This window comes from Acomys minous, assembly GCF_964271855.1.
Source record: "Acomys minous genome assembly, chromosome: 1".
Taxonomy (NCBI): domain Eukaryota; kingdom Metazoa; phylum Chordata; class Mammalia; order Rodentia; family Muridae; genus Acomys; species Acomys minous.
The window spans coordinates 122647921-122675471 of record NC_140483.1 but is presented as its reverse complement, the minus strand read 5'-3'; the positions used below and the strand labels follow the sequence as shown (position 1 = coordinate 122675471).

General features: G+C 40.9%; 1 long non-coding RNA gene and 1 pseudogene across 2 annotated transcripts in view; both read left to right on the top strand.

Moving 5' to 3' along the window:
* Positions 1 to 27551, top strand: part of LOC311596783 — a 123215-nt gene that overhangs the window by 54144 nt on the left and 41520 nt on the right. The window lies entirely within an intron of this gene.
* LOC311593631 (small nuclear ribonucleoprotein G-like) lies at positions 9484 to 9695 on the top strand (annotated as a pseudogene). Its single transcript has one exon. The product of its transcript is annotated as a small nuclear ribonucleoprotein G-like (transcript).

The window sequence follows — 27551 nt, the reverse complement described above, 5'->3', positions numbered from 1 at the left end:
ACGGAATTACATTGTATCTGTTCCCGACCACATTGATTTTATAATTATAAAAAAGGGTTGTTTTAAGTGATAAATGTCACCTGATTTCTTTTCAAAGCTCTGTGCTACTCAAAAATTTATATGCCATGTCCTTGCCCGGCTCCAGTGATTGCCCTAACTGGGATGGTGAGGGAGGAAAGACCTGACAGACATATGGAAACATGGAGACAGAAAAGCTGAGATCGGAGTGTCTGGGTTCTCTGATGAAGAATGCCACAGCACCCCACCCCGAAGCTCAGCCTCTCTATTATACACAGTGAACAGGAAGGTGGGGTCATTGCATACAGCTGAACAAGGAAGTAGGGCTATTACATGTGGATAAAATAGGGGGCCATGGTTATTATATACAGCTGGACAAAGAGAGAGGTTTAGCAGGAGCAGCCTTCAGAATGTAAACATCTGGGTGTTTTGTGAGAAGGAAGCTATGGTGGATATTTCCTGCATACACTGTCCACAGCCACACTCAGGCCAGCGGAAGGCTGTGCTATCCCCCTGAGCCTCATCCAGGGAAGGCTTTGCTTCTCCACAGGTACTGGGGTCCTTGACACGTCTTTGCCCGTATCAAACAGCACACATTCTCTCAGGCCTTCAACCATCCCCCCAACAGTAACACTTTCATCTTTTGCCTAATTGTCACCCCAGCTAAGCCATCATCCAGTAGAATAAAGAAAAATGGTTGCAGTGTGTCCATGAACCTGACCTTGGGCTTTCACCTTTCTAGTTGAACTGTATAGTCTAGAGGGTGTGTGGCAACAACTGCATCCTAATAGACGGGACAAGTGCTATACCGGAAGCCTCTTTTGAAAATTAAAAAGAACGCATTATGGATGAAAATCATCGAGTCCCTTGCAGCAGAATTAGCTCATGCAGATATTGGCTAACATAGATGCTGTCCTAGTTTGCAAGTATCAAACAGGAGATGCCGTTTCCCAGTCTCCACTGTGGCACTTGCATTTTTTCACAGAACAAGTAAGTTTGTTTCAGTGGGATCCCCAGGAGACAGTCAGCCCATACCCTTTGGCCTATGTGAAAAGGTCCATTTGAAAGGGACTGTGCAAAGGCGCCTGCTGCATCTGCTGTATATTCTTAGTATACAGTTACAAAGAAGCTAAGGAATACATTTATACTCACCTTCAAAGTTTCTCTTTTACAGAGTCTCTTTAGCACCAGACAGCTAATGGGAACTAAACTTTGGCATATAACTGTATACTTGGCCCTAAACACATTCGTGTTGGGGACTGTTGCTGTGGTTGACCTCTTACTGCCATTGGATAGATTCACATCTTTGCCAAAATGTATTTAAAATTTTGATATCATTGTACATAGAAAATGAACATTTACAAGTGATGGGATAACAACTGAGTTGTAATCTGAATCAATTAATAAAATTAAATAAATAAATAAATAAATAAATAAATAAATAAATATTATGTCATTGGGGAAAAAAAGAAAATGAACATTTGAAGCAAATGGAGAAAATTGTAATAGTAAAAGACTGTTGCCAAGTTGTTTATGATGGTATCCAATAAACACATTGGTGCTTAGAAATGTGCAGAGTCTTAGGCCTCACTTCTGATAAAAGAAAAAGAGGTCTAGCCTTACAGGAATAATAAGGGCAGAGTAACTCTCACCCAAGGCCCAGGCTTTCTCCTAGGCTAACTTTTCAATTGAATAAAGAGTAAATGGGATTGTTGCTACTTACACTTTGTCTGTGGACAGGTAGCAACACCCTTTGTGGCATCTGCTAGTGTAGACTAAGGCTGAGAGCACGTGGCTCTGCAATCCCCTTCTTGACCACCAATCTGCCTTTCTAGTGGCGCTTCTGGCATCTCTGGGCATCTTCGCTTATTGTCTCCCTTCCTCAGCTTGTTCCTCATGCTCAGGGAGGAGAATGGGTCTCAGTATCCTCACGGCGTTTTTCTACACGCTCTACTGTGTTTTTTATGAGCCCGATAATTTTTCACATTTTCTTGGTACAAACTCTTAATTCGAATTCAGTCAGGTGCTTCACTTGCGACTAAGCATGGCGTATTTTTGAGGCACTAAATAAATAATAAATAATGCCAAGTCTTAGTTTTCTGCACTTATGTTCTGGTAATTTAGTGTCTGCATGGGTACCAGATGATGTCATTGCTGCAAGCTTTAAGACTTTCTTTATTACAGCCATGCTAGCATTATTTTTAGCACAGCAGGTGTCAAAAAGGTTTATTTTGAAAGAAAGAAAACATAAAAATGAATTATTTATGTGAGTTAAATCAAAATGTACTTGATATAAATGTTTAATCAGTTTTTCACCAACTTCTTTCCATATGCTCTGCCCTGCTTGATGGTGCAGTTCTAATGGAATTACTAAATATATCTTAATATCTCAGTACACAGCATTATGCAATGGTACTTACACAAGAGAAAATTTTCAACGTATATTAAACAGGTCAAATGATGAAAAATCTGTATAATACTCACTATTTTGCAGAAAATTATTATTCAATTGGCATCGAAAATGGCATGAAATTGTCAGTAAGTTTGACACTTAAAATGTGCTATGTTGACCATATTTAAAGTTTCTCATTCCTTAAAAAAAGATGAGGAGATTAGAAAATAACTTTAATTTTGACTGTAATTGCAGTTTTTTTCTACTGCTTTCATGAGTAATCAGCAGATTTGCTCTTACTCCTGGAATATAAATGTTACAGAATTAAAATAAGGATTCCCAGAAAGACTACGCCATAGGGAAAGGACAATATTTATACTGGGGAAGAAACTGAAAATTAAAGGCAGGAGCATCATTTGAATTCTACAGGGCCTTCTCCGCTGACCTTCGCTGAGGTGTCTCCATGTCTCTACTCTTTTGTTTCATATTCGCTAGAGACCAGTGAAGCACAGCTCTTTATGTATGCCACTTTTTTTTTTAGTCATATCAATGTCTGCAACCCTCTCTCTCCCACATTTATATGCAGACGCTTCACCAACCAAAACCTTCCTGTTTCCAGAGATATAAGGGTGAGTCATTCAAGCACAGGGACAGACATTAATTTCACGAGAGGGCTCTTAAACGTCATCTGAGCTACATTAATAACCATCAGCATTTTGACATCAGTGAATGTTTGTGCAGGACTTTCTAGGGACCAGGGAACAAATCAATGCTCTCCGTAGGCTGTACACAAATTGTCATTGTTTAACTCTGCAAGACAGGTGGCAGCCATTTTCACAACAAATAGTAGGAACACTAGGAAGGGATGAATTGGTCCAGGTACATGTCATATTGAAGAATATTTTATTAGGAAATCGACTGTTAAATCTATGGCATAAGTGTAGGATATAACAACACTTCTAAGAACAATCTTATTCATTAAGGGCGTGCAACACACAAAGATGCATGTACACACACACACACACACACATGCATGAACATACAAGTACACATGCATGTGCTTTAAAGGAGCATTCAAACAGGAGTTGAGCTTTCTGCCTCGTGCACTGCAACAGCTATCTATTTTTACAGAGCTGCGTACCGCTTCTTAATGAAGTAGAATAGCAATAGGGACAATTCAAGGAAAAGCCACTCAACTGATCAAAGAAACGGGAGCTTTCTTAAAAGAACAGACAAAAATGATTGTAGTCTTTCAGTGTGGAAAACTGACACCTTTCCTGTAGAAGAGGGAAGATTTAACTGCTGGTAGAAAGGAATATACACATTTTACAGACTCAGTATTCCTAACCTGGCCTATGAGCAATAGAAGAGCCTCTTTGAAGTTTGAAAAAAAAATCAGTTAGGATAAAAGGGGACCTCTAATTTAGAATCTTTCTTCAAATAATGTCTGGTTGTAGGTCTCTGAACTCACTCTCGGCGGCCACTGGAGGAAGCCTCTCTGATGACAACTGGCCAAGGCGTTGATCTAAGTGTATAGCAGAAAGACTGTAGAGGTCAGAGGGGATGGACGATCCCTGGAGCACATGACCCACCAAATCAACAATGGCTCATGTGGGCTCACAAAGACTGTGTAAAGCACAGGGGTGCATGGATCTGTGCTGGGTCCTTTACATATATGTTATAAGCATATAGCTTGATGTTTCTGTGGGACTCCTCTAACTGTGGGAGCAAGTATGTCTCTGACTCTTTTGCCTGCTCTTGGGACTCTTTTGCTCCTGATGGCCTTGTCTTTTCTTCTTGCCTTTTCTTCTTCCTGGCCTTATCCAGCCTCCATATAAGGACTTTTGCCTTATATCTCATTTTGGTTGTGTTTGGTTGACCTCCCTGGGAGGCCAGCCCTTTTCTGAAGAGAGATGCAGAGGGAGTGGGTCTGCAGGAGCAGGGAGGTGGAGGCAACCTGGGAAGAGGAGAGAGTGGGCAAACTGTGCTTGGGATGTATGGTATGCCAGAAGAATCTATTTTCAATAAAAAGATACTTCACTAGTTTTTAAAAAAATAAATGTAAAGTCCATGTTACTAGAGGCCAATGAGAGAAAAAAATCAGATAACTTTGGAAGGATTAAGAAAAGTGATCTGACCAGGTGCAGCGGTGCAGGGCTGTAATCTCAGTGCTCGAGGAGGCAGAGCCAGGCAGATCTTTATGAGTTCGAGGCCAGCCTGGTCTACAAACTGAGTGCAGGACAGCCAAGGCTACACAGAGAAAGCTTGTCTCGAAAATAAGACAAAGCAAAAACAAAATAATTGTAACTTGCTTAACCTGCTTAACCTCTACAGCCCCTCTGTTGAGACCTACTTTAGTTCCTAGCATGACTGTAGCTCCTCTGTTAAGACCAGCTCTTAGCATATCAGAAACCATGTTGACTCTGAGTCTCCATTTGGATTATAAGGTGAAATTAGGTTAAGGTCTCAGGCCCTAAGTGGCTCACAGGAAGATTCATTGCTTGTTTGGAATAAAACAATAGATGATATGTGCATGTTGTGCTTGGGTTAAAGATAAATAATTTTCTATTAGAGCTAAGACCGCAACATCCTTCTGTATCCCTTACTCCTAGAGAGCTGGAAAGTCAAGAGCTTTCCTACCCTAAATCCTAGCCAATCAGCTTAAAATGTTTTGTCTAGCCACCTGGTTACATTATGCTCAGAAAAAAAAATCAATTCCTCTTCTGTTTAGCTAATCAAAATGATGCAATGCTGCCCTCCCCCTTGCCTCCCACCTGGTTACCTGGTTGTCACCTGGTTACACTTTTTCTTATAAAAATCCTGACTTAGAAGACCAGTGTCCAGTCTGGCTCCGAAGCCAAGATTTTGGTCCTGACTGATAAGGTTTGTTCAGTGTTCAAGATACTTTCAACAATATTATTGAGAAAATTATTCTAATAAACTAGGTCATACAAGGAACTCTTATGTTTTATAATAATATACTACACGGGAATCAAGAAAATCCCCAAACTCTATATGTAAGGATCTAGATAAATAAGGAGCTTCAGTCTAATGATTGTCATTTTATTACAGTCTGTTAAAGATGATTTAAGACATACAGGTTGATTTTTGGTTAACTCATAAATGATTATAGTCTTTCGAATATTCATGATTATGTTTATGGTTATAGTTGCTTATATATGTTGATGGGCTCCTGTACTTGTTTTTTCAAAATTACAAGATTTAACTTTATTTAATCTCTTCTTTTAAGTCTTCATAGTTAAGCTCAAGATGGGTGACTAAATATAAATACATTTTTCTTTGGCTTAGCTGTACTTAATAGATGAGTGCTCCTCAGATACTTCAGAGACATGCTGAATGTGGCATTTAAATATCTAATGAAAAAAAAAACTTACTACAACAGAGACACCAGATCCTAGTGGTGATCTGAAGGGTTCAGTGTCACCAAACCCAAGCAATAGTGAATCTGATACCTTGAGTGGTGGGAGCGATGTGTTACTGACAGACAGAAGCAACTGCCAGGCATAAGTCTTTGCACTGGTCATGCTCAGCTGCAAATGAAGGTCCTGCGTGGCCTCCTGGCACTGAGTAAAGACCTGTGTATTTGTCTTGATGGGGTACTAGGTACACTAACAGGGTAGATGTTAGCAGAATTGAAGGAAAAATCTTAGATTTTGTTTGGTTTGACCTTTTTGGATACAGATTTGAAGAACAATGCCTGTTCATTTTTAAAAATAATATGAATAAGAATACATAATTACCATTTCACAAATGATTTTTTAAAGGAGTTCCAGAAAAACATCAAATCATTATTCTACTGGGCATTGATATTCTTTGGAATTCAACTTTTCTTAGAGTTTACCTTTTGTCTTCAATATATTTACTCATTCTCAATTGTAGGTCTAACATTTCCTTCTTTTTCTTTTCAAGACAAGGTTTCTTTGTGTGTATCGCTAGCTGTCCTGGAGCTTGCTTTGTATACTAGGCTGGTCTAGAACTGAGAGATTCACCTGCCTCTGCCTCCTGAGTGCTGGTCTGGAAGGTGTGTGCATCACCACTGATCAGCCATTTTTCTCAGTATTTCAAAGACATATTCTGAGATTAAATAAGCAATAACCTTAATTTTAGTCTTAAACCTATAACTAGAAGGTTTTGTTCATTGTCCTGAGTCATGTAGAGCAAATTCCACAAAATCAAACTGGTTCGCATTCGCAGTTATAGAACATTTGGAAATGAGATGTGAATATTTATAGACATTTGTGACATTACTTCTGCATTTAGAAGCTTTTATACCAAATTATAGATTCATGTAAAGGTTATAAATTAGAAGCTTTACAGAAAAATGTCTAAATATTTATGAATTTAACTACATTTAGGAATAAATTTGCAAATTTTACATTTGCTATTTTTTTCACATTTATGAGCAAATATGAGTTTTCTAATAATCTATCAAAATGAGTCGACACTCAGAAAAGCACAAACCCCAGATGGAAATGTTGTCTTCATTTGCTCGGTGCACTTCCCTTCCCCTCAGCCTGCCTCCTCCCTCCCTCTCTGCCCCCCCACCTCTTCCTCTTTTCTCTTCTCCATTACTTTCTTCAGCAGAAATGAAATATGCAAAATTCACCAAAGAGATTTCAGTGCTTCCAACAATCGCTGATATTTATGAGTTGTCAATCACATTATCTCTTTATTTTTAACTTTGTAATTAGTCATCTGTCAACTATCAGCATCGAGGAAAAATGAAATTACGCTCTGAACCTCTTAAATGACTAGACCTTCCCTGTGATGCCAGCCTTCAGGTGAGCAGATCTGACATAAAATCAAGGAAGCTCACTTATTGCACACAGTCACACTACTAGGTAAGTGGACATAAATAGGAAGCTTTCTAGACTCTGTACACTTTGTGCCTGAGAGTAGAGGCTTAGGGAACTTCTGTACTTGCTTTTATGTTACCTGTTCCTTTATTTGTGGACCACTTCCCAATACCACAGTGCATAGAGCTCCTGTGGAGTGTCCAGCTAGCAGACAAGCCAGTCTAGAGACATGGCTTGCTCACAAACAGCTCTTTTAAAGCATCATATAGGAGTTTACTTGACCTGATCATCATAGTAACCAGAGCATGACTGAACTCTTGAAATACAGGCCTCTTCCTCTTTGTCATCTGCCGTCAATTCCTCTCACTCAAACATTTTTTTACCTCAGCCTCTCTCATTTAATAAAATTATCATCTCATCATTGTTATCAGTCCATTATAACATTTTACACAGCTAAGGGCCCATGATCTGATTTTACAATCATCTCTATCAAAACCCTATTAAGTCCCTTGGCCCTTTTCTTCCTTTTCACCAGGCCTAATTCCAGACTTTGTTAAATCTCAATAGCATTTCTGAGTTATTGTGTAGAGACTATAAGATCAGAAACAAAAGCATCCAACTGGTACTCAGCAATGCTGCTGTCTCACATCATCAGTACAAAGGTACCATCTGATCATCACACCTGACCAGAATGTACAGCTTGGGAAAAATCACATTTTATGTGAAAATCCTCCAATAAGACTAACTTAGGGACAAGCATGAAATATACTAACCGTGAATGTAAAGATCTCTTTGTCTGGTTAATCATTTTAGACACGATCTAGAATTCCCAGGCATTTCTTTCTCTTGATGAAATGGAACACAGGTAGAAAACCTGAATCTGTCTCAGCGACTTTCCCATTGCCAAGAGCTTGAGGCCATCTCTGCATGGTGTGCTAACATCATGGTGGATAAAATATCAAAACATTTTTTATAATATGTTGAGTTGAATCATTCAATTACATTACCTTCCAGGTATATTAGGCAGCGAATACCTTTTATTGTTTCATCTGGCATGAATTCATTTTCCTCCTCCATGCTACAAATAAAAATTCAACATTGATAGGCCTCCTGCTGTTCCTTGTTTCTTGCATTCCCCAAACACTTGCTTTAACACACTGTTCTTTGATCAAAGGTATATAAAGGGTTGTGGAATAAAAGCCTGTTGATTACTAAGGAATGAACTCTTTTGTCATTCTCTTGCCAGGCTCTAGGGTACTGTAAATGGATAATCTGGAGAGAGATATAATCAAAGTATTTGGAATGCATTTTCAATGTAGCTTTCACTTTTAAGATTGATCTCATATTATTTGGAATTTAAATAGTGAATATCTCTGTCCTTAGTGGTTGAAAGGAAAGGGTATTAATGGGTAGTTGAACGTAGAGTCTTTATCAGGGAAAACTTATATTTATCTATTGTTTTAGTATGGATGATGAACCTGTATCATATACACTAATTTTAAAACACACACATAATAATGACGACGATAGTAGCCATCAATCATTAAGGATCTATGACAGGACAGGCTTCATGAATTTTGCCTAAAGTTATATAAATCCAGTAATTACATAATAAGTATTTTAACTTCCCTGAATCAGATGGTCAAAAGTGATTCTGAACAAGAGTAAGTGAATCTATTAGAATAGTGTGGTGGATTGAATGGGGACCCATAAATGTACATCCGTATTCTGACCCTAGAAACTGTGAACATAGGATGGTTACTCCAGATATAAATATGTTAAATGCCTCTAGACAAGATCATGTGGGTTTTAGGGCAAGGTTTTATTCCTCAACAAATCTCCTTATGAAGGAACCACAGATGGAGATTTAGGACATAAACACAGAAGGCGAGGTGATGTGAACACTGGGGTAGAAACTGATGTGGTGCACCCAGCAGCTAAGTGACACTCTCTGTCACTTAGACCTGCCATAGAGACAAGAGGAGATTGTCCTCCAGGGTCTCCAGAGGAGCTCAAGCCTGCCAACATCTTGATTTTTAGACTACTGTCTCCCAGAACTCTGAAAGGATATTTTTCCTTGTTTGGAACCACCAGTTTATGGCAATGTGTTACAGCTGTCCTGGCACAGTAGTAAAAGTTTAAATTAAAATCCAAGAATGCCTGAGCCTTAGGAGCAGTAGATGCTTCTACCAAACGATTACATTGAATAAAATCTCCTTGAGAATTCAACGCTACAGAGCCTGCTGAGGAGTCGCCATGAGCAAGGCTCACCCTTCCGGACTGAGGAAATGTATGGACAGGAAGTTCTCACGGAAGTTAAATGGTGGCAGACATGTACAAGGAAGACTGCGGGGCTTTGACCCTTTCATGACTCTTCTGATGGCGGTGAGTGGGCAACAGAATAACATCGGAGTGGTGTCATGTGAGGAAACAGCATCATCATGTTGGAAGCCTTGGAAAGAGTGTAAACAATGCTCATAAGAGGCGCCCACATCCCTCCCGAAGAGCCTGCTTGATTGGGACGTATAATTAGGTCATGTACATTTTCATATGAAACTTTTTGCTAAATGAACTTTTGTGATACAAAGAAAGAATTAACGAAAGAAAGAAAGAAAGAAAATTTGACTCCACGTGACCATGTATGAGAGAACTGAGTATTCATTGAGGTTATAGGATAGAAACACCATTTGACATATTCTAAGTGCAGGAGAAATCTGCAGAAGCCTTTAATGCAGGACAAGAATATTGAATATACCACCTGAATGTCTGCCTGAAGTCAGGAGAAAAAGAAGTTCACACTTTAGAAACACGTTGTCCACTATATTATTTGCATTATTTGTACATTACTCATATGTAAATATAAATCAATTAGCACATGATTTCTTCATTGTCTTTTCAAGGGACATAAGCACCTGTTTTTAGGAAATTGACTGACTACCATGGTAGTAACTTCATCACATATTATCTTAATCGTTTTAAGCACCAAACACTGATACTCTTTTTTAAAAAATGAGTTATCTGGGCAGGGCCACCCACAGCCTATGTGCACTTGTGTACAAATTACAGACACATGTACTGGGAAAGATACAAGCTCTGCTTAATCCGTTGGCTGCCTTCATGGGCTCTTATGCAGACAGCAAATGGAACCAACTTCTGGGGAGGCCTCAGACTTGTAATGGTGCTTAGATCACAACCTCGATATTTATGCAGTCTCGGGTGGGGACCCTGGCTTTGAATCCATGTTTTCATAATTGCATGGTGGCATCTTACGTATCTTCAGGCTTTACTATCAAAAGGCATTTAAGCTGATAGTTGGAGGTTGATACCCTGTCGCAGGCCAAGCAGGTAACTTCAGAAATACACAGAAGACAGGTTCATTCTCTCTAGGCAGGCACAACTAGTTATGTGCTTCCCAGGGCCCTGTGTAGAATAAAAACAAAACATCATAGTAAAAGTTATTACAATTTTTTTCATATTTTGTGTTTTTCTCCTATTTTTACTAAAGATTTTTTTCATGCAATGTATTTGTATTATATTTCAGTATGTCAACAGTGGAAGTTTAGACTAAGTCCAGGGTCCTTTCAAGTGTGGGCCCTGGCCAACAGTGGAACTGCTAAGGGGACACATCCAGGAAGTCACTAGAAGTCAAACATCTCCCTAGCAGAGTTGGTAGCTCAGATCTCCTCTGTGGCTCCTCACTTAGGTTTGAACAAAACCCAGAAGCCAGGCTCCTTATATGTCCTGAGCTGCAGGGGCATTTCACAAGCAGGCTACTGCATCTTGTTCCATATTAACAATTAAAAATTTAAATGTTTCCACAAAAATATACTATTGCCTTGGCCTCCTTAATAAATACTTATGAAGAAACCCTGTTCATTAATGTCAACATTTCATCCACATGAATATCAACAGAAGCAATGGCTCTTATGAAAAGAAATGGGTGGGGAGTATTCCATTTCACAGTTTCAGGGGAGGTCACATTTTATTGAAATGTACCCTCTGCGTTTGGGAGGTTGGAAGATGCCAGCTGTGTCTGAACGGCTGCCTAGACAGGTGCGTCCCAATGTGTGCACAAGTGAAAAGTACTTTGAAAGATGATGAAAGGTAATTGCATGAAAATACTTTTATGGCTAAAGAGAGAAGCTCCATGCTAAAACCATGTGTTTTACAGCAGGATGCTTTGTATGTTCTGGAGCGGAAGTGTGATGCAACATATCTTTTGCACTGCAGTTCTTAGGGTTGCATGTTCCATGAAATACACTTTATGAGGTACTCTTTCACGTGAAATTGCATGGTGAGCAGCATGCCACGGAGGGCATTTTTAAGCTTCCTAGATTCAGGCACACTTGTTTAAAAGGTGCCATACGCAGGAACTTCTGATTTAGCCGCTCTTTGCTTGTAACCTCCCTTCCTCAAGTCGCAGGCGCAGGTTGGTACACCTGTTTTCTCAGTGTCCTGGCATTTGGTATTCAGCGTTCACCGGAGGAGCAGATTATGGCTCTGAGGATCAAAAACATTCTCTGCTAATCTTAGCTGTGGGGTTAATACTGCTGCGGGGACTCTTTCTGCAGTTTACCGCAATGTGGACTGTTCAAAGATCCATCTAAACTCAAAACGAGGCTCCCCTAGTCTACGCCTTGGAACAGCTAACACCGTAGGAGCTGGCAACGTGCCTGGCTGCTCCTGTGTGGCCCAAGGCGAGCCACTGCGTTCTCGAAGACAAGTGGCTGCTGTGCTCCTCCTAATTTTAAATATGCCCATGGAGCCGAGAAGGACGTACAGTTTGACAGATAACTGTTTAGTTTGAGTCAAGAGTAACTGGGTTTCCATTTCACTACCCTTGAAGAATCCACCAGGCTATATGAGCTGTACTCAACGTGCAGGTGGCAAAATATCCACAGAATGGAGGCTCTGAGGCTTGACAGGTCTACGGGAAGGTGGGGGGAGGGGCGGGCGGCGGGGGGGGGGGGGGGAGTTAGGGCGCTACGTTCCAGGAGGCCAGAAAAAGGTAAATAAATATAAGTGTCATCTGTGAGGATACAAATAGATATTGAAGCTATAGGAGAGTTACACACAGGGACACTGAAATCACTGGTGTGTGAGTGCTAAAATATGGATGAGGATTTTAAAATTTTCAAATTCAACACACGAAGTTCAAGCTCACCTTACCTTGCCAATCTAACTCCTAAATTGCTTGGTAAATTACATAAATGAGTCTCCTTAATTCTTTAACATTTTCAAAGGAAAAAAAAAAGAGAGAGAGAAAACCCAACTAGGTTTAATTTAGTTGTTTTTTTTTTTTTTTAATTGAAGGAGCCCATTACTTTTAAACATGTTGGTCTCTTGAATAATAATAGCCAGACTTTTGGCAATTCCCAAGGAAGACAAGGCTGCTAAAAAAGTTCATTAACTGCTAATGCAGAAACTCCCAAGGCAGTTGAATGCCTGTTGTTGGGAGGTCTATACATTTTACTAAGAAGTAGCATTGTATTCTCCATTTATTATTTTAAAACACACACACGGGGAGCTTCTATTTACTACCAAGATTTCCAACAAAATGGAAAGTGGTCCAAACTATTGCTGCTAATGAGGGTTCAGGCACACTTGTCTAACGTTCCGTGCTGTCAGGGGCCTATGGAGGGACTGTGGCCTTTGTGACTGCAAGCCACCGTGATTCTCTCTATTCTGTTTTCCTCATTTCCCACTCCCCACATCATCAGTGCACCTTGGGTCACAGTCCCCAATTCCTGAACACAGTAAGATCCAGGCAAGTAGCAATTTTAGGGAAAGGACCTTGACTTTCCACATCTTATATAGTTTGTCATTAGCAATTAGTCCTAGGACATACATTTTTTTCCTCCAGTAACCTCTGGGTTTCTCACCCAATCTTCCCAAAGCCCTCTTCTTTCCATATAAGGTTATCTTAATTTAAATGCTTTTTGAGAATTCCATACGTGAGGACTGTATTTACATCATTTTCACCCATCCCTCCCCTTCTCCAACTCCTATCATGCCTCCAACTCTCTCTCAAATTCCTAACCTAGTCTTTACAATGATATCAGAGAGCTTGTCCCTGCAGAAGACCTGTCAGGTTCCTCCGTCAGCATGTCAATTGGTATCGTCATTGTTCAGGTCTTGTTTCTGCAGCTATATTTTGGGGATTTTATGGGTGTAGCTTCATCATGTATAGAAGATACTATCTTTTGGTGCCCTGGATCTTACAATCTTTGTGCTCTCTTTTCTAGGATGTTCCCTAAGCAATTGGTGTTGGGCATTCCATGTTTTTATCTGCATTTGATCAATTGTGGATCTCTATAATGATCTTTGTCTTTTCCAAAAAGAAACATCATTGATGAGGGATTACAACTGCAGTTATTTCTGTGTATAAGGATAAGTATTTAAAGTACTGTCTAGAAAATTGGCAGTAATGGCTTCTCCCCTAGGATTTATGATGTCACCATCAGCGGGTAGTTAGCTAGGTTTTCGTAGCACATATGAATTCCTCTAGAATTGAGTGAACCTTAAATCCAAGTAAACAGCTGCTGTTACCTCAAAGATAGAAGCACCATGTTTATACCTTAAGAGTATATAGTCAAGCTAATTGCTATTGTCATTTGTAGACTTTACAGTTGGGTAGGACTGCTGATTGCTTTTCTGCCTTGGCAGCTGGCATAGAGCTTTCAGAGAGGATGAGAGCTAGTCCTTAAAGATGATGCTTCCAGATTAGCTCCAGCTCAATCCCTCCAAGTTGATGACTGAAGTACATGTTCAAAGGCAACTATAATAGCTTTTTGTTTTGGAAATCCAAGGACTGCCTTGGCCAACAACTCAAAGGGAGAGTTCCTATGTCAGATACTGGGGCTTTATTTTATTTTATTGTTGGTTTATTTGCTTGTTTGTTTATTAGATAATTTATGGCTCTTTTTAACATCTGAAGTTCAGATCTTTTTTTGTTGCCCCAGTTAGTAGCTGCATCCCCGAAATGAGTAGATATAGCCAGGTTGGGTTTGTTCCTTCCTTGATCTACAGCCTAGAAGGCTTGCCTTTATAAAGGAGGCTGGAGGAGGCAGCCAGCCTGCTACAACAGTCTCCAAAATCTTTTGGAGAGGTAAGCATAGAAGGCAAGCAAATGGAAACAAGGCAATCTATATGGGAATACATACTTGAATCAAGAGTATCTAATTTTGAAATTAGAGTTCCAGGCCATGTTTGGTATTATAGAACTTCAGGACACCAGGGAAGGGTCAATGAGTAATTTCTCTCATCTATGAGAGCAAGGGTATAGGAGAGGGAATTATTGAGTTGTGAAATCCCACACTTTATATAAAGCTAATGATCAGGGTTGGTGAAATTGCATGGGGGCTTGGCTTTCACTCTCCTAATGCTACATCCTGGTAATATAGTCCCTCAAGTTGTGGTGAACCCCAACCATAAAAATATTTTAGTTACAACTTTCTAACTGTGATTTTGCTACTGTTATAAAGCATAATGTAACTATTTTTTTCCCCAAGATAGAGGTTTACAAAAGGAGTCGAGACCCACAGATTGAGAACCACTGAACTAGATAATCATAGTGGAAATTAAACATAACCAACAGGACAATGCTTTCAAGATACACTTAACAATGGACAGACAACCTCTGGTGACCTTAAGTACGTTTTTCCTCTCTGCTCTGTCAAGAAGATAGAGGCTGACCACTCTGCATAGCTGATAAATGCAGGTGCTATGGATTTGGGCCAAAGTGGCTTGGACAATCCGCTCAGAAGCCTGTGGTTGTTGGCACAGAGCAGCCTTGCAGGAAGCCCGTGTTACAATAAAGTTGATTCTGTTAGAACAGACAAGGTTTTTTTTTTCAATTGTAAATCCCAGTATATCTGCGCTCTTTTTTCTCTGTAAAATAATAATAATAATGATGATGATGATGATAATACTACTACTACTAATAATAATAATAATAATAAAATATGGCAGTTTACTCTATGGATTTGCTCTATAAATATGGCATAATAACGCAAGAGAACCCTGACCATGGTAAATACACGGAAAATGTTGGTTACTGCAAGGTGAATTGTTGTAACTATTTTCTGGGCTGTTTCTCTTCAACACTTTTAGTGTATCCAAACAACAGTGTTGCAGCAGGCAATGAATTTAGGCCAGTGATTTGGCTGAAAGTGGAAATGCCTGGCCCTGCTGAAGGAAGCTGTCAGATCCTGAAAAGCCTATTGTGCTAGCAAAACTGCTGGCCATTTCCTCACTCCACCTTGGAGTCCACACCCTTTGTTTCTCCTTGCAGTGTGTAATACTCAGATCAAAGCATTCTTGCCCTGCTTATCCTCTAAAGTACATCATCTCTGTGGGTTAATAGTTGAAGGTCAGCAGCCTCCCTCTTTCTGCACCTTGTCTTCATCATGCTCTGGTAGCAGCCAAGGCCCCAGCTGGAGTGGGGGAAGCTGCAGCCAGCATGCTGTCTGTGCTCCCAGCAGATGTAAAAAGCTTGGTGCAGTGATCTGGGTGCACCTGTTGCTTCCCCCGCCATCTGTTAGCCAAAATGTTAAAGAGCCACACCCTCGGATGGCCAGCTGAGGAGAACTTAATCTCTCCTTCCCAGGCCTCCCAATACAGGCTGCTGATCACACTTTACAAAAGAAGAGAAGCAAACACAAAAGAGAAGGGGGGGTGGGTGCTGAACCTCTCTCCCTGGGGAAAGCTAATCTGCGGTGGCGACTGCGTTTTCTACACTAACAAGGAGTAAAGCTAGATAGTTATCGCCTGATAAGAAACCCTGCTGTAAATTGCCATTTCCTTACAGGAAGATATTAGTTTCACATGGATACTAGTATTAAAGGGCATGAAGGGGTCATGGTATTTGGAGACTTGACAGGGGACCCAACATCTGATTGTTCTGAAGGATACCTAACAGGGATGAATGGGCAGCAGTAGAATTTCCAGAGAACGTAAGTCCAGGCTTCTCTTTCCACACTTTCAAATGGATGAAGGATGACTAGCATAAACAATTATAACTGAGGTTAGCCATTGGAGGCTCAAGGATTAGACAAGCACTCCTCTAAGGACCAAAATCCACTTGACCTTTATCACAGCTCAAGTCAGGCTTCACTGGGCAGTTCTTCCACGCGTGCTGTCAGTCAGCATCACTGAGCACGAAACAGTCTCACACTCCAAAGGATCAAGGAACACAGGCTAGTGAGCTAGCGAGTGTCGTTTCGGAGCTAGCAACTATTCTGTTCAGGTGGATGCCAAATATGTATACATATTTCAAGAGGTGGGCACTTGGTGTGCAATGACCAGTTCAAATATGATCAAGACATAAAACTCAGCAGCTAGAAGACATATCTAGGAACTTTCCAGAACATATATAATGGAGGGGGTGGGGGCTGAGGTTACAGCTCAGTTGGTAGGGTGTGGCAGGAAGCCCAGATTTGAGCCACAGCATCCTATTACTGGCTGTGGAGACTCATTTCTGTAATCCTAGTATTTGGGATCTACATGCAGGAATATTAAAATTAGGAAGTCAAGACCATCCTTGCATAACTAGTAAACTCAAGACCAGCTTGAGAGGCGTGAGACCCTGTCATTAGAGACACACACACACACACACACACACACACACACACACACATATATATATATATGTGTGTGTGTGAGCAAATGTTAGCAGGCATATTAGGGTCTTTTAAAGACTAAAGAGAGAGCAAGAAACAGGCTTTGTGCCAAAGTTGTAAAATAAGGACAATGTATTTTATAATCTCATATTTTTATAAATAACCCTTAATTTAGAAATGACTGTATCTACCTAATAATTAGCTTTTAAAATATAAAAACATGTTGGCCATGCCATTCACATGGCCCTGGAGCGTTCACAGTGATTCTTTACCCTGTTTTTCTTTCTTATCTAACCCTTTAGGAATAGCGAATAGAATTAACACCTCTCTGGCAATCCCATTAGTGTGCTGTTAAATTAATGGGTTCATTTCTGCCCTCAAGCAAGAGGTGGATTAGAATCTTGAGACAAGCTACCTTTAGGCAGTAGGCAATCACTTTAAAAAACCTGCAAGCAAGCAACATATGGCACAGTACACAATATGAAAGTGTTTGAGAGGTACAAGTTTCCACCCTGGATGATACATGCCCAGTTTTAAATAAAACATAGCGTCATCTGGCTCGCGCTTAAACACTGAAATTGAAATGATTGGCCATACTGCCATTTTCAAAACAATAGCTAACGGTTCGCACATGTGCTGTTTACAAATCCACAGCCTGTAAACACAGCCACCAACCACAACTTTGCAAAGGTAAAGTGACAGCTTGAAAAATCTCAAGTCCCCAGAACTCCTGGGGGTTCCTCATGCATTACCCCCCTCCCGCCCCCTCCCAATTCATCCATTCATTCATTCTTCTCACCCCCCCCTCTAAAGTTCCCACCCCAACCTAATTATAGACACAACAGAGCCACCTCTGCTGGAGCATGCGTAACCCAGGCACTCCCCTCCCCCTCCACCAAGCACGCATTTTCCTGCTGTTGAGACCAGCTGGGATGTATTAGTCATGCTGAAGCAAGGCATGTAACACCGCAAAATATCAGGCAGCCCAGTGTCATGGGAAAAAGAGAGTCTACTTCATTATCTACCCAGGGAAAGGAAACAGAGCTGCCATGTAAATGGGCCTGGTCTTCTGTGCTGTTAATATTCTATTGATATCATCAATGGTATTCTGAGAAACATGGTGTATGAGCAAGCACCGTTGGCCACACTGACACTCACACCCGTGTTTCTTGCTCGTACCCACCCTTGCACTTCATACACAGCTTCTGTAAGTATCAAGGATCTTTATTAAAGAAGACACAGGCTTGTTTCCATTCTGCTTTTCAAATTGTCATAACACTAAGAGGTATTGCTTTGGAAATTCTAAGGGAAAAAAAGCCAAACATCAATGTTTCTGACTCTAACACACAAGAAGTTATATGTATGTTCTTTTCAGTTGTGTGTGTGTGTGTGTTTGTCTCTGTGTTGTAGTTGTTGTTGTTGTTGTTATTGTTTTTCTGATTCAGTAGCCTGAAATAGAGACAATATTTCACCACACAGCCAAGGCTGGCCTTGAACCCACAACCCTCTTGCTTTGCATCCCAAGGGCTGGAATTACAGGCATGTAATACAAACATGTCCAAAAGTCTGTATTAATAATAAACCTCAGGGCAATATTCATACTATTGGTCCCCAAACCACACTTGAACCATAAACTTGCATTAAAAGGCCAGCCTGACTGACGAACAGCTTTAAGGATACTGTTGCCTAGAGCTCCTGAACATCAGAGCGATCCACAGCTGATCAGAAAGAGTCAGAAAGTGCTGCAGTTTGAGGATGGACTGTCTTTATCTAAATGCATATTGAGCTTGGGGCTTCACATGCTTGTGTTGAGAAGTGGCTTGGCCTTTCAAACATTTGGAGGCTCACTTTCATGAAGAGATGGAGGATTATCTACCCAAGGAAAGGATGTTCAAGAAATTTGGCTTTGTTAGTGTTTCTCTGGCTTGGGCTCTGGCACAAGTACTTTGTTCACACCTACTCACTTATTCTTTGTACTTCTGCACTATGATAAGATGCACCAGGAAGCTCACCTGTGGACTCTTTTTCCTTGGACCTCAGAAACAGTGATGTAATAAACCCCATTCTTTTACAAAGGTCTACATCTGCAGGTATATCAACACAAAACAGGGTCTAACAGAACAAATAGTCAGGAACAGAAAGATGGAAAGTGGGGAGTGGGGTGGGGGGGCTCATATTTGCATATGGATAAAGAGAATATCCTTAGAGCAGGCATGAGCAGGATGGGTAGAGTATGCTTAAACCGGGTTTTATGTTTTGTATTCTTCTACAATGCACAAACCTGGGAATTTCAGCATCCCCTCGCAGAGGCTTGGTGCTCGCATCTCAGATAGTTTAAGAAGAGAAGTGGATATACTAGGGAGATTTTCATAAGCAAGACAATGGTATCAAAAGAACACACCGTGGAATTGAAATCTGATTCTGGCCTGGTAACTGCATCCACAGTGATAGACTCAAACCCTTGGGACTAGAGCAAGGGTCCGCCCTTCTGAGCCGAAGATAGGCAAGGAGGGTGGGGGTGGTGGAGCTAGTACAGGGAGGGGCTCTCATTACTCCTTGAGTAACTGACATCTCTTAGATCACATGCCATTTTTTTTTCTCATATCACTAGTGGTGACAGCCAGAAAATATTGTGTTGTCATACAATTGTTTTGCATATAGGACAGCACATTAAAGAGAGAGTGCATTTTCTGGAAGTTAAAATGACAGCAAGTGCTCTCTGCCATGGTGCTAAGAAACACAAAGACTTATGACTACCCGTGGCAAAGCTAAATATAATTATCGCTAACCTAACCTAAACTAAACTGAACTGAAAATTTTCAACTCTAAAAAAGTGTAAAACTACAGTAATCCTACTCCTTGCTATTTCTGTAATTATATTCTGGAGTATAGTCCCTGGGTTACAAGAACAAGTTATCACAGACCCAGTGGCTGGAGTTATGAGTGGTCTTCAATGTCCTTGGCTTGCAACTGCACTGCTCACTCTCCAACTCTGTTGCCTAGGCTTTGGTGAGTATCTCTTCTCAAAAGGCAACAGTGACATAGACTCAGGGCCCACCCTGACCCTGCATGACCCGTCTGACCATATTGCCTCTGAAAACCCCTATTTTCAAACAAATTTACATTTACATATACCAGGCGTTTAGGACTTCCAAATTTTTCCCTCTTGAAAAGTTTATTAAATAATTTGTTCTTTGACAATTTCCTATATGGAAATTACGTGTTCCAGTTGCTTTCATTTTCCATCCTCTTTTATATATCCCCACCATCAGCTCCATCTCTTCCCTACAGATTATTCTTCTACAATCTCGGCTATTTGTTTTGTTTTGTTTTTGTCTATTTGTGGCCTACTGCTTTCACTTGGGACCATCTGTATGGCCATGGGCTTGGAACTGTTTGTGGGAGCCTGGAGGACTCACTAGTGGGTACCCAAGTGAAGACAGTGACTGCTCCCACTAGGAATCTTCCAGTAGCCAATAGTTCAACGGAGAAACAGAAGTCTGCTTGAGTCCCTCCTGCGTCCATGCCTGAGTTCCACAAGACTTTTAAAAGATGCTGTTCCACCCACCACAGGTCGCAGCATAGATGTCTTTGTACTTTGCTATAAATTGCCACTATAAAAAGCCATTTAGAACATTTTCCTTGCTAATGAAAGCAAAGGTGGCAGTCCTTTAAGGCAGAGGGCTTATGATCACAGCAGAAGAACGAACCTTAAGTCGACTTTACACTTTTTTAAATTGACAAGTAAAAAGTGTACATATTTATAGCATATTACAGAGTATTGGGTACTACATGCCATACATATGCACATGTGATGAACACTTAAAATCTATTTTCCCGACAATTTCCTTGAAAGCAATACAATAGCTATAGCTGCCATGAAGTCACTCCTGTCTTAGAGAAATTATTTTCTGAAGAACACCTTTCTGTGCCTGTTCACCCCTGAGCAATGCCACTGCCATCCACATTTACGAGTTCAGCTAGAGAAAGTTTTGCTTTATAAAATTAAAGTTGCCAGGTGCATAACAGATAGTCTAATGCTTTGCTTTATTTTAGTGATAATGCGATTCAAAGTGCTTAGTCTTAAAAGACTTGATGTGACTTTACCTGCCGGTGTCTGTTCACTTGTGGTTAATAACCACTACAGAAAATCTCATAGACTGTCTTCATACCGTTGTCATAGTGAAAGTCTGCTAAAGACAGAGCTCCCGCGATCATTCTGACATTCCCGCTGTTGTTCAGAGTGCACTCTCCTGAATACAGGTTGAATATTTTGTCATTTCAACTTAACCTGAGTCATTCTGAAGGCAAAATACAACATGTCTACCCATGCTTAGCACATAGGCTCATGATGGCCATGAAAAAGGCTTCTTCTCATAAAATAAGAGACAACTTATAGGGAGCTGTTAGCATAAGACATTCAACAGTTATAAACAATAGCCAACTGACACCCTGGATCCAATTTCCAAGTGAATAAATCTGAATGTTCGGGATAGGGGTGGAGCGGTAGTCCTCACATGCGTGAGGCCCTGACTCTCTATCCCCAGATCAGGAAAAAAGGATCTGAGAAAGAGAAAGAATAACTAACCTTCACAGGGTGATCCCAGAGTGATGCCCAGTCACTTGGGAAGTCCTGGCTTTAGCTAACTCCACATGCTCAACCATGAGACATTAAGTTAGCAGTCACCTGCAAACTGACCCCATGGGCTACAGGGGAAGAGCTAAACAAATCTGACATGAAATCTCTTCGACTTAATATCTTCCCAGAATCCTTTTCCTAACCTTGCTTCCCCAACACACGCACATCCATGCAGAAGTAATCAAGAGAGAATCCTCCTGGTTAAGTTTCAGAAACTTGTCCTGAACTTAAAGCTAGCAAATGTCAGCAGTTTCACGTTAGTTTGTCCTAATGTTCTCAGAAATCTAAACTATGGTGTGTTGCCACATTTAAAATTCTTCTCTGCTTGCTGCAGTCCCTAATAATATCCTGGCCATGTACCTTCATCTATATTCATGAGGGTGCAGATGCAGCCAAATTAGAGGCAGCAAATACAATCTGGCTTCCTTTAAACATTTTTTTTTTACAAAAAAAAAAAGTTTTATTAAAAAAACAGAAAGAAAAAAAAAAGAAAGAAAGAAAGAAAGAAAACCAGACAGATTTAAATTCAGCAGCACCCGTTGGAGGAGGCCGTTACCAATGCACAGCTGGCTTGATGATGAGTGACAAATCAAAAGTCAGGGAGAAACTTCCCGATCATCTGAGCCCTTGCCACCCGATTAGCAGAAGAAAACCGGGGCAGATGGAGGGAGACGCAGCAGTTCGGAGGGAACAGATGGCCACTACGAACTTGATATATGAAATTAATAACACTTTCTCAAATACAATTAGTAACAGGAATACATTACCTGAATTTTCATAACTGTGTGCAAGCTGACATTAAATGAGGTTTTTTTCAGATTAACAGTTGATACGGCATTGATGTTTGGAGGGGAATAAAAATATACAGCAATCTCAGAAACCTCTTGCTTTTTGGGTGCCATTGATCAGGGTGTTGGAACATATGAAAGGGAGAATCACCATTCAAAGAAGTTCTATATTTAAATTTTGCTAATTGGGATTTTTTTTCCCTAATGTAGCCATTTGGACCACATAAGGCATGAGATCCTTGAGAGCGTCACAGATGTAGGCAGCATCCATTGCCCTAGATGAATTGTTTGTTCTTTAGGAGAAAATTAAGAACTGTGCATCTCCTTACAGAGCAACCAGGGCAAGAGGCAAGCAGAACCTAGAAGCCAGCACAGCACTGAGGTTTCTTTTGTTCTATGTGTTCTTACAACTATAAGTAATTCTTGGAGAAAACCCTTCAGCTTTTCCTATTTTGATGTTCAGTCTCTAGCATGGGCAAAAACGCTTAAGCTCTATGTTTTGTTCAAAGTGTTGTCAACCCCAAGTATTTTTAATTCAAAATCCATTAGGGTGACACTTTGAATTGTGTTAACCAGCCCTCTGGGAAGCTCGACCCTCCATGAGCTTAGGGAGGTCAGCACCAAGTGCAGACACATCTGAGACTCCTGAGGAGACATGACAGTGACAGAGGCTCCCTGAATGAAGTTCAACTCTGCCCCTATGGGAGGTGGAGGCAACCTAGTGTATTATAAGATGGAGCTGAAAGCACACGGCCTATCTTGTTTCGGAAAGAGCACATGAATGGATGGGGTAAGACCTGCAGAGGGCTGTGGGTACGTAGGCAGAGGCACACACACTGGACACGATACACGGATCGATCTACAAGATGCATCCGCGCTAGCCATATGCACTTCTCCAGGGTGGCAAGGGGAGGTTTTCTAGAGTCCCAGGAGACAAATCATTTAGGTCTGCTGCAGCGCAGGGAAGGCTATGACAGCTGGTAGCTGCAGAAATAGCCAGACTGAAAAGGCCAGGACATTTCCTGTCTCCTGAAAAAGAATAACCCTGGTTAATCAGATAAATAAAGTGACGAAAAGGAGGCTTTTCTCTGTAGTGAAACTTGTACCCTGCTGTCTGTATTTCCGGAGAGAGGCAGTCTTCCTTCTCCCGGTCCAGGCGGAAATATACACAACAGAGAATAGCTCAAGTGAGCGCAGCCAGAGAAACATAGATGGCAGGCGGTAGAACACCGGACTAAGCTTCAAATAAAATTATAAGCCATATCTGCACTGGCTTTATGGCTTCAGTTGAAAAGAGAATCATCCTATATTTCAGATTAAGTCAGTTGGTAAACATTCTACAGTCTTGGAGTTGTCACTGGTGAGATGGGAACCTGGATTTCATAGATTGGCGAGCAGATTTCTAGATGCTTTGTGGTATTAAAAATGTGAAAGTTGTGTCTACATATGTTTTGGAAATTCTTTCCGGTTGTAGTGACCTGTTCATTATTAATTAAGAAAAAGAAAAGAAAGTTTCTATAAGGCTTAATAGATGTTCCCCAAAGGTTTCAATCTACTCTTAAGGGACTATTTCTCTTTATAGTGAACATATTTTTCATGATTTATGAAACCGAGTTAAGACCATCTCCCATGCTTAAGTAAGACTAAACAGGTAAGCCCAGTTACCATAAGCAAGTTTCTTAGTTTAATCTCCCGCAGAAGCCCACTTAACATCCTAATTCGTGTGTAGTTCGTTTCTTTTGAAGAAGTAAGAAAGTTGAGTGTGATGACACATACTTACAATGCAAACACTTGGGAGGCTGAGGGCACAAGTTAGTTGGAGGCCAACCTATGCCATATAGGAAGATACTGTCTCAAAACAAAACAAAACAAAACAAAAAACCAGCAGGTGTGGTAGCACACACCTTTAATCCAAGCACTCGGGTAGGGTGGGGAGTGGGGGTTGTGCAGGGAGCAGAGGCAGGTGGATCGCTGTGAGTTCAGGGCCAACCTGGTCTACAAAGTGAGTCCAGGACAGCCAAGGCTACACGGAAAAACCCTGTATTAAAAAAAAAAAAAAGAAAGAAAGAAAGAAAGAAAGAAAGAAAGAAAAGAAAAGAAAAGAAAAAAAAGCCAAACAAATTGGTATCTGATAAATGTCACCTACTCAAATCAGTTGCCACCAAGGGTGAATATTGCCTGATCTCACTGAGAAAACTCTGGGAGCTTGGGGGGTAAACCACTCAGTACAGAATTGACACACTCTACACCGGAAAAGAGACTGTGCTGGGTCCTTATGTAACAGCCTCAATCAGTCACTGCTAAAGGACTTCTCCTGGGGATTGTTAACCCCCACCCCTGCACAGGGGGTGGGTCTATGCAGGTGGCCAAACAGGCTCTAGAAGCAAAAGGAAACCCTTGAGCAGAAACAGCAGGTTCTTCTTCTCTAAGTGCTGAGAAAAAGTCCCACTAGTCATAACTCCTGTAGCTTAGAGCAATAAAACCCTTTTTCATTAACTCCCTGCCCAATAGCTGTGTGTTCTTGGATTGTGTGATATTCAACTTCATACGCCATCCTCTCACCTTGAGAAACAGCCAGAATAAACAGGGTGTCCAGATGTCGAATAGCTGTCCCTGCCCCAAAGTAGAAGTGTCCTACTGTAGCCTGTACAAAAGAAGAGCCACAATTCCAGCCCAGGTCATCAAAATACACCTCGGTATTTACTGAAGTGCTTCCAATGTCCTAGAAAAAAAATTAATTCCTTTCTCTTAATGTTTTTCCTTCCATAGTTGGCATGGCTTACTCTGGAAATTAGGTATGAAGCAACCAGGGAGACAGAAAAGCTTCTCTCAGGATCCACTGGACACGGAATGAGGGGAAGCAACCCTTCTCACCTTCCCTACTTCTTCTTCTTACTCTCCTGGGGCGGAAAAAGATGGCAGTTCAGGGTGAAATGCAATTAGACTTTCCTTTTATAATACTTAGAATACAAAAGGAGGCTTCTTCTTCTTCTTTGTTGAAAGCTATAAATTCAAGAGAGTACTAAGCAGGTCACTTAAATGGAGGTTCTTTAAGCAAGACATTTGGTGAAGTCTTCTGGTCTTGCTTGATGCTGGTAGCCAGCATGTCTCTCAAAGAAGCTCAACTTGACTGACCTGTGTGCTGTAAGCCTCATCTGGTCCTTCAACCTCATTAGCTGGGGGGGCTAGAGGATTCAGGTGCCACTTAGAGATTTCTCTCAAGGATCTCCTAAATAGAAATAGCCATATTACCTCTTAGCATTTGCTTTACTCTTTAGCTTTGATCCCTAAAAAGTGGACATTAGTTTCTTATTTTAAAAAAGGTTCATTATTGGGAATAAGGGTATCTCAATACCCAGCTAATCCACTCCTTGGAATATACCCGAAAGATGTTTCACTACACAACAAGGACATATGCTCAACCATGTTCATAGCAGCCTTATTCGCAAAAGTCAGAACCTGGAAACAACCTAGATGTTCCTCAGTCAAAAATGGATAAAGAAACTGTGGTGCATTTGCACTATGGAATCCTACTTAGCTATTAAAAATAAGGAAATCTTGAAATTCGCAGGCAAATGGATAGAACTAGAAGTGATCATCTTGAGTGAGATAACCCAGACCAGAAAGACACATATGGTATGTACTTACATATAATTGGATAGTAGTCCAACATGGATGTTCTCTGAGAGTCTTCACTCAGAGGTGGACTATGACAAATCCTGAGACTCGCTTTTGGACTCTAGGTGAGAGGGGTATGGAAGATTGGGGACATAGAAAAGCCCAGAGGGTCCAGGAACCCCATAAGTAGACCATCAAGGCTGGCAGATCTGGACCCAGAGGGGCCTGCTCAAATTGCTGTACCAACCAAGGACAATGCATGCAGTAAACCTAGACCCCCTATTCAGATCCAGCCAATGGACAGCACATTCTCCACAGCTGTATGGAGAGCTGGGACTGCCTCTGACATGGACTCTGATGCCCCCTATTTGACTATAACCCCTTGGTGGGAAGGCGTGGTGGCACTCAGAGGAAGGGGAAGCAGGCTATCCGGATGAGACCTGATAGGCTGTGATCGTATGGTGGGGAGGAGGTCCCCTTCTGTCACAGGTCTAGGGGAGGGGAATAGGGTGAAAGAGGGAGGGGGAACAGGAAGGTACAAGTGATGGGATAACAAGTGGGATGTAATCTGAATAAATTACTTAAAAATAAATAAATAAATACATAAATAAATAAATAAATAAATAAATAAATAAATAAATACAATTTTAAAAAAGGTTTATTAAGCCTAATTTAGGACTAGGGTCTGGACCAAATAAACATTTCGGATGAAGGCTTCTCCTTTTGTAAAGTTTACATAGTTACAAAGCAAATCAAAAAAAAAAAAACCCAAACAAACAAACAAACAAGCAATTCAAGTACTAAGGGAGAAAGGTAGAATCATTCTGCATGGATAATGGTTCCTGAGCCTTCGGTGTCAAGAGTTGCATTTCACATGTATCAGTTGGCCTGCCACACCCCAGTCACTTACTCTCTGAATTTTGACCATTGTGGATTTCCATAATAGTCTTCATAGGTTATAAAAAGGAGATTCTTTGATGAAGGTGTAAAGATAAGTTCTCTGCTAGTGTCTACATGGATGAACTTCTCCAGCCAGACTTTGCAGTACCGGACATGAATTCCCTCTTATTGAGTCAACTTTCCACCCAATTCGAGAGCTACTGGTTAGCGCTGAAATAAAAATGCCACCACTACATCACAGGATGTGTCTTACTATCTTACAGTGTGTGGCTTGTGAACATTACAACTAGGTATGACTACTGGTTGTTTTCCTTTGTTTGCATCCTGTGACAATATCACAGGTGATCGATCCTCCATGAAAAGGTTTCCAAGTCACTTCTAACTTAATCTTCCCAAGTTTTGTGGCTGAAATATGTGGTTGATGTGGGTGATTCCCTTGGCCTACAACTTGAAGGGAAGTTTTGTTGGCACTAAGGTTTTTGTTAGATAGTAGGTAGCCTTATTTAAGGGAGCATTATCATCCTCTGTAACATAATGACTATCTATCTATTATCATCTATCAATCTAATCTTCTGTCCACCTATACTCTCGCCCCCTCATTAGAGAAACTTACTTTTGCAACAGATATCAGCTACTATTGAGATCCACAACTAGCCACATTGCAGAAAGTAAGGGACAGAAAGATTGTAAATGGCAGAAGACCGTTATTAGGTTTCAAACCTGGGACACATGGTTAAAGCGCATGTGTAACATTTCAAA